The sequence below is a fragment of the Bison bison genome, unplaced genomic scaffold (assembly GCF_000754665.1).
Source record: "Bison bison bison isolate TAMUID 2011002044 unplaced genomic scaffold, Bison_UMD1.0 scf7180017864464, whole genome shotgun sequence".
In the NCBI taxonomy this organism is placed as follows: domain Eukaryota; kingdom Metazoa; phylum Chordata; class Mammalia; order Artiodactyla; family Bovidae; genus Bison; species Bison bison.
Genome location: NW_011495025.1, coordinates 1363210 through 1371783, shown reverse-complemented (window position 1 = coordinate 1371783; position 8574 = coordinate 1363210). Strand labels below are relative to the sequence as shown.

The 8574-nt window shown below is 32.6% G+C and overlaps 1 protein-coding gene across 2 annotated transcripts in view; it reads left to right on the top strand.

The window, feature by feature from the left end:
• Positions 1–8574, top strand: part of GRID2 (glutamate receptor, ionotropic, delta 2) — a 1587604-nt gene that overhangs the window by 655131 nt on the left and 923899 nt on the right. The gene's annotated exons all lie outside the window — the stretch shown is intronic.

Below are 8574 nucleotides of genomic sequence, written 5' to 3'. Positions count from 1 at the left end.
TTTCTGTTTCTTTGTATTATTGCTGTTATTAGTATCATCCTTTTTTTTTTTTTTGGCTTTATTTTAACTCACAATTTCAAGGTCTTAATATATTCACCCATATGGGACAGGCATCTAAAAGACAGTCACCAATGCTGGTTTTATCTGAACTCCCTTGTCTTTTATTTTGCTTTCATATTTCTAAGGACTCCATTAATTTGTGCTAGATTATAACCATTCTCATCTGTGTTCTTTTTATCGGGGCTCAGGTTGTGTAGTTTCCTATTACTTCATATGTGTCTCTAGCAAAACTGAAATACTTGAAAACAGGATCATGTTTGACATAGCTTTGGACCCATAGTAGATATTTAGCCAATAGTGAATCACATACAGATTGAGAGAAATAATTCTCTGAATTAAAAAAAAAAAATGAAAGCAAAAGCAGAATGAATAATTATTTCATTAAAATGTCACACCATATCCCAGATCTAATAAATAAAATAAAGTCTGTAAGAGGAGATTTCCTCCCTCCAAAACTATAATTATCACTATTTAACCATGCTTTCAATAGAAATTGATGGTGTGTTATGCTTAAAATAGCAGAATTATTTAAAAAATATCATTAGTAAATCTGTTTATCATCCATAGCATACTGAACTTGACATTTTAGAAGGTGAAAAATTTTTATCCAAAATATATTATAGTTAATATTTTACATGTGGATTGAAGTAGTTTTCCTTAAAATATAATAAGGACATATTACAGATTTTGTCCTTACAGTCTGTTAGATTCTAAATATGTGTTGAGTTTTCTTTCCACTCCACTATGTATTAAATAATATAATTCTGGATATTTAATAATATGTACTTACAGAGTTAAAACAATCAACAGTATTTCCCCTATATGAAACTTCCATGAGTTATGATAGATTATATATGGAAATTTTTACTAAATAGTCTACTGGAAAAATAGTAATCAATTCCCTTGCTGTGTGCAAAATTCGTAAAAGTGCAAGTTTCACTTTTTATACCATGTCTTTATCTTAACACTTGGAAAATAAACATTCTTCTATGTTCCTCATATATCACCTTTATTCTTTGGAAATATAATTTCTCGTTTTATACTCAGCTGATAATTTTGAGAATACACCACTTTTTAGGCACCTGTAATGCAAAATTGACTGCTCTCCCCTGATTTTCTATTTAAAAATCAAATATACTTTTCATAGAAACATTATAAGAATAGTCTCAGAAACTATTTGATAGCCAAAAATCTAACAACAGCACAAGCGTACCTTAATAGGAGAATAAACATATTATAGTGGAATACCACAAATCAGTGAAAATGATTCACAACTACAAACATGGATGAATCTCTCATATAATACGTGGAAGAAGCCAGATACCAGATGATGCATATTTTATGATTCCATTTGAAAAAAAAATTAAATGACAAATTAATCTGTAGAGTTAGAACAGAATAGAGGTTTTTCTGGAAGTAGCACAATGACTAGAACTGGGTATGAAGGAGGCTCTGGGATAGTGGTGATGTTCTGTCTTTAGTCTAGATATTATTTATGTGGGTACTTACTTTGTAAAAGTATCATTGAACTTTGCAATATGAATTTCGTACTTCTTTTGCATGTATATAATACTTTCTTTAAAAGTTTTCTTAAAAAGGACTATGTCACCATTTTAACCTTTTGCATTTAAGCCTAATATTAATGCAGTATAATAGTCTTGTATAATTACTATATATTAATCTTAATGTATGTTCAGTTACATTTATATATGTTTATATAGTTTATTTTTACTCTCTCCAATGGAACACTCTCAATGTTTAATGACTATTGCCCTCATTAAATATTACTATTGCTCTTCTCATTAAAAAAAAAAAGGGAAGTATATTTGATATATCATGAAATTATAGAATAGTTTATCAATGTTGTTTCTGTTTCTGGTCTTTTTCTGTTAAAAAAGAACTAACAGGTTTATTCTGATAGTTTAATAAACTTTTCCAATGTCAAATTTATTTTCATAAAATTATGTAAGTGGATATTCTATCAGAATTTTTAAAATACTGTTTTCCTTGTTGCTATTTTTTTGAGGTTGCAAAATAATCAATATCAAATTTTTTACATTAATTTATTTTAATTGGAGGATAATTACTTTACAATATTGGATGGTTTCTGCCATACATCAACATGAATCAGCCACTGGTGTACATGTGTACCACCCCATCCTGAACCTCCCTCCCCACCCCCCTCATCCCTCTGAGTTGTCCCAGAGCACCAACTTTGAGTGCCCTGCCTCATGCATCAGATTTTTTTTAATAAAGATGAAAATTCAAGTAAATACTGCAAATACCACATTTTGTTAGAACTCAGTAAAAAGATCATTGCTTTATTCCTTAGAAATTATTTAGAATGCTGACTTCTGCCATTTTTTCAGTTTTAAAAGTCAAAATGGCAATTATATTAGGAAAGATACAGATATAGCATAGTTAAATACATTCTATACTTCCTATTTTGGCAATATAAAATAGTCAGTGATCTGTAATTATGGATATTCAGCTAGATATTTACCAGTGAAGCAGTTAATGAAAACTTCTGCAGTAGTGTTAAGGAGACTGAAACACCAAAATGAACTTATCCAATCCACTAGAATGACAGTGTGCTGATTTTACTGTGGATATGGAATAAATTGTCACAATTTCTAAAACCTAAGTTGTGTGTGTGGAAAGGAAAGTAACTCACTTTTTTAGACATCTAAAAAATTCATCTTCCAAAACACTGCCACATGGGCAAGGCTTAGAGCGCTAGATTTTGAAGATAGATATGTTCATGCCATGCTGTTGCATGAAGTTATTCTTTCCTAGCTACACTCATTGCATACAGCCTGGAGGGAGGAAATAAAACACAAACACGTGAGACGAAGCGTACCATCTCTCTAAAACATGTATCTCTGAGATTCTGAAGAATTGAAGAGGTTCTTCACGCACCCTCCTTCCTTGTCTTTCTTTTTAACACTAAGATACTTAGCATGGCTTATTACAACACGTATTTGCCTGCTAATTATCACAGCTCTGAAATAAGGTTTGTTCTTTGTTGTGGCTTCATCGTATTAGTGTAAAATCTTAGGCATTCCACATTCTGTGTTGTTCCTTAGCTGCTTTACTGATTTCCCCTTTCTTTTGTCTGAGATAGATCATGTAGAATAACTTCTTCCCAAATTTAAGAAGCTCCTTCTTTTAGGCTTGAGTCTTTCTACACTTTTAACATATGAATTCATTTTATAAAAGATGCAAAATTAATTACCAAAGATACAGAGTAAGCAATAAACACAATTGTCAATATTCAAATTAAAGCTTTCTACACATTGTTAAAGCATCGTCAGAATTCATACACACATAAAGAACTACCATCATAATTTAAAAGTTATTTTCAGTGAAATTTCATTTATTGTTTAATACAGGCACATGATTCATAATCCCTGTCTTCCCTGTTGCTGTCTCTCTATCTCCATTTTCTCTTGCTTCCATACTCTCTCTTTCACCTCCCTGTCTCTTCTACCTCTATCTCTCTCCGTCTTCCTACCCTCACCAAGGAATTTTATAAAAGTAAACTGTAATGCTGGGATTTCTGTGTCAAGGTTAAAGAGAATCACTTTAAAAATTGGAGGTGTCACTCATGTTGAGAAACTTTGTAAGAGATCTCTGGAGGCATGCACCAATATATTAGATTAGTACATGGAAAAATAAATGGAAAAAGAAAAAGCCCTGAAGTGATGAAGCCTGACTATGTCTTCCAAGCAACTGCCATTTTTAAAAGAACATAATTTCCTTTAACTAGAAATAAATAGACGGTGAAAACTGGGTGTGTAACAATGTGTTACCTTCTTTATGATATTTCCACATAGTTTGTGCAATCCAAACTAGATCAAATGACTAAAAACTAACCTTTGAGTAAATTCTTTGCAAATATTGTGTAGCATTTTCTTTGTTTTGTGACTGGAAACCAGGTATTGATATCTATGGCTCAAACTGTAAAAAATCTGTTTGCAATGCAGGAAACCCAGTTTCAATCCCTGGGTCAGAAAGACCCCTATGGAGAAGGGAACGGCAACCTACTCCAGTATTCTTGCTTGGAAAATCCCATGGACAGAAGAGCCTGGTGGGCTACAGTCCATGGGATCGCAAAAAGTCAGACACGACTGAGAAACTTAAAAAAAAAAACACAACGTGTATACCTGTGGCAGATTCGTGTTGATGTATGGCAAAACCAATACAATATTGTAAAGTAATTAACCTCCAATTAAATAAATTAAAAAAAAACCACAACATATTAACTTAAAATTCTTACCTGTGCATCAACTTGAAAAGTGTTCAGATTTATACTTGATAGTAACATATTAGGAACTAGTTTTTTTATTTCAATTTGTGAAGTTCTGCTTTCTATTTAGGCTTATTTATCTCTGTATCACTCCATGAACACGCTCAAATTTTATTCATTCAAATTATGACATTGTTTTTATTTCATTAATTTTACTAACACAGGTTCAAAGAGTCAAGAGTCAGTTTAGATATAAACTATATAAAAGCCACATTATTTGTGTCTGTATGACATCTGTAAACAGTCTAGACATTTTTCTTGCTTAGAGTTGCAACATCAACTATTGTCTGAGAGTATGTTTAATTATGAACAAGGAAAATAACAGCATAAGTTTTTAATATTTCAGATTGTTATGGTGATATTAAAAGGCTTTATTAAGTGACATTTCCAAAACAATTTTCAATGATGTAGATTAATTGTGCCCCTCAGGTATTTTTGTGCAAGTAATTTAAAAGCGACTGATGTTCCCACTAAACAAAGTAACTAAGGAAAATGCAGTTATTTCTTTTCTTTTGTTAATGAATATTTTTAAGAAGGTTAATTTATGACTAGAAATATAGGTATTCTCAGTACCTGGAGATTAAGTAACATGTTTTATTCTTGTGAAAGCTACTGTTTTATAGTGTTAATCTTTGGCTGAGTAACAGTAGTAGTTACTAGACAATAGAATGGTTAGTTGTAGTTCATCATGACAGTTATCCATTGCTGGAAGAGACTTCACATATCCCTTGATTGCTAATGATTTCTAAACAAGGCCTGTAGATTTGCAACATAACATGTCACATTTCTAAGGACATTCCATATCAGTGCTTTGAAGAGTTTATTGAATAAAATAGTAAATGGATGAGTATGTTAAAAAGCAAGACTTTTTCTGCAACAAAGTTGTTTATATGATGAATTTCAGTGGTTTGGTGTTGTGACTAAATCCCCCCATCGCCCCCATCTCACCCACCCACCAAAATCTAATTCCTACCTTATGAGACATTTGAAATAATAAAATGAGATAATGTATTTAAAACATCTTACTCATTTCACTTGGAAATATATCAACAATTCAAGTTGATGAGAGCTTAAGGAACCATCCTGTGCCTTGCATTAAGGCAAGAGGTTTTTTTGTTGTTGTTGTTGTTGTTGTTGTTTTTTTAATACAATTTAAGAGAAGTTTCATATCAAAAAATAAATATAAAGAATACTACCCATACCCATATCTTAGCTTTTGGGGGAGCCTGTCAGGAATTGTGAAGAATCTGAGGTTTTATCCTACTTGCTGGCTTACAACTTCCCCTGCCAGCTTCATGGATGCTAGCAGAAGATAGGAGTCTCCTGAAACAGAGACAAAGCACTTTATTATGAATATGAATCAGAGTCAGAGTATAAGCATTTTCATGTATAAGTTCCCAAACTCCACTTCTCAAAAGGTGGCACAAAATGAGTCAGGTGATACCTGTACACAACTGGATTGTGTTTCAGAAGAGGAACTTTGGCTGTAGAGACATAAGTCTCTTAATGTCAGGAAATATGCCTACCTTTGGCTCTGAAGAGAGACATTATCTTTAATGTTCTGGGCAGTAAGCATGTCGGCCACTTGTTCTACAGGGAGACAATGTTTCTATCTTCCAGTGTTGTTATTCATTTGAAAAGATACTTCAGATCCACAAGAGAATTGTCTCTCAGTAGAAGCCATGTGAGTACAATATGACGACCACTTATTTTACTCTTCCCATCAATTCAAACCAACCTCAGGCATTTGAGCCAATCACTTTGGCAAAAGGGAATGAAAAATTGAAACTTACCTAAGGAATAAAATAATGGAATATTGAAATATGTGCATGTATTATTATAATCATATAATCTTTGATTTAGAAAGCTTCATGGGAAATAGATGGGGAAACAGTGTCAGACTTTATTTTTGGGGGCTCCAAAATCACTGCAGATGGTGACTGTACCCATGAAATTCAAAGACGCTTACTCCTTAGAAGGAAAGTTATGACCAACCTATGTAGCATATTGAAAAGCAGAGACATTACTTTGCCAACAAAGGTCAATCTAGTCAAGGCTATGGTTTTTCCAGTAGTCATGTATGGATGTGAGAATTGGACTAGAAAGAAAGCTGAGCGCTGAAGAATTGATGCTTTTGAACTGTGGTGTTGGAGAAGACTCTTGAGAGTCCCTTGCACTGCAAGGAGATCCAACCAGTCCATTCTAAAGGAGATCAGCCCTGGGATTTCTTTGGAAGGAATGATGCTAAAGCTGACACTCCAGTACTTTGGTCACCTCATGTGAAGAGTTGACTCATTGGAAAAGACTCTGATGCTGGGAGGGGTTGGGGGCAGGAGGAGAAGGAGACGACAGAGGATGAGATGGCTGGATGGCATCACCGACTTGATGGACATGAGTTTGAGTGAACTCCAGGAGTTGGTGATGGACAGGGAGGCCTGGTGTGCTGTGATTCATGGGGTCGTAAAGAGTCGGACATGACTGAGTGGCTGAACTGAACTGAACTGAAGTCAATTTTTGATGTTTAGAGGTGAATGTGTAAGAGGATTTGGTCAACTCAGAAATAACCTGATAGATATACTAATTTAGTTTCCCAAGCATATTTTAGGTTCTCATACATGAAGAATTAAACACAAAAGAATAAAAAGTGAGTACAAAGTTTGCAGAAAATATGCTGAGTCAACAATCTTCACTTTCATATATTTCTAAATTTCTTAACTTTATTGAATTTATGTAAATTCTGTCTAACATTTACTTGGGTTTCCCTGGTGTCTCAGTCTGTAAAGAACCTGCCTGCAATGCAGGAGACCTCGGTTCAATCCCTGGATTGGGGAAATCCCCTGAAGAAGGGAATGTTTACCCATTCAAGTATTCTGGCCTGGAGAATTTCATGAGCAGAGAAGCCTGGCAGAGAAACATTTACTTGAGATAGATTCTTAATATTTAATTAAAGGAATGGTGTTTGTGGCAGAGAATTGAAAAACAATATTTAGCTTGATTTCACACTAAAATTAAAATACTGAACAAAAAAAAATAATAGGAAAAGATTATTACCATTTCAGGCTAGTAAAGTTTCTAATGATTTTGTGATTTACAAAATTTTCCTAAGGTTTGTGTGGATGTTCAAAGTGTAAAGTACTTGAGGCAGTTAGTTCTTGAGAAACATCTTTGGCAGCATATGTTAATGTTTCACTTTTACCATCTAGAAATAACAATCAACTCCAGTCCACTGCCCCCATAAATACAGCTCACAATAATCATTTCTTCTACATAGGCCACTGTACTCTGTTTTGCTTAGTCTTAATTTGAATATTAAATCAATATGATCAATATATCTTTCTATTTTTTACTCAGTAGAAACACAGAAGAAACTTTCTGTATAAAGCCTTCATCTTTAAAGAAGCTATAGTAGTATCAGCTTTAAAGAATATTTTTATTTTAATAAAGTAGTAATTATTATTTTAGAATTAATATAACTATCACTTCATACTCCTTGTCTAAAATGTTTTTGATTTGAATGAACAGTGATAAAGATTCTTTGGATACCTATTTTCTTACTTCCTTTTTTCATATGTTTTCAAATATTTTCAAATATTCATTTCATTATTTTCTTCCAATTTGTTCCTTTTATGTAACGCTGAACTTTTGGTTTGAAAAGAAATTCTTACTTAATGCATGCTACTTAAAAAAATAAAACCACAAATTCACAACAAGAACAAATAAGTTTTCTGTCTTTTCAGTTATAATATTTTACCTGTAATACTTGTATGATCAGGCTACATATTTTTATGCCACAGAGTTGACAAAATAACAGTGATAGAATAGGTTGTGTTCTATAATGTAATTTATGGACTAAATTAGTGTGCAAATATCATGTTAACATGTATCTATTTGATAAAATATTATTGAAGCCTTTAGAGTACATATGCAATTCACAATTTAAAATTGAGATGGTTTCTTATTTAACGAAAATATGGACTTTGAGTCCAAAACCTAGGTCAAAATCTTACCATTGCCACTTACTGTGTGAAATTATTGAAGTGTCATTACCTAAGTTTTCTAAAAATAAAATTGTATTACCAATACACAATTCATAGGTTTTATTTTTAAATAAGATTACCGTATAAAAGTATTTGATATATACCAGTTACCATTTTGCACAAAGTATCTTAAATTTGAAATGAACTTTTGTGTTCTTGTTTAACATA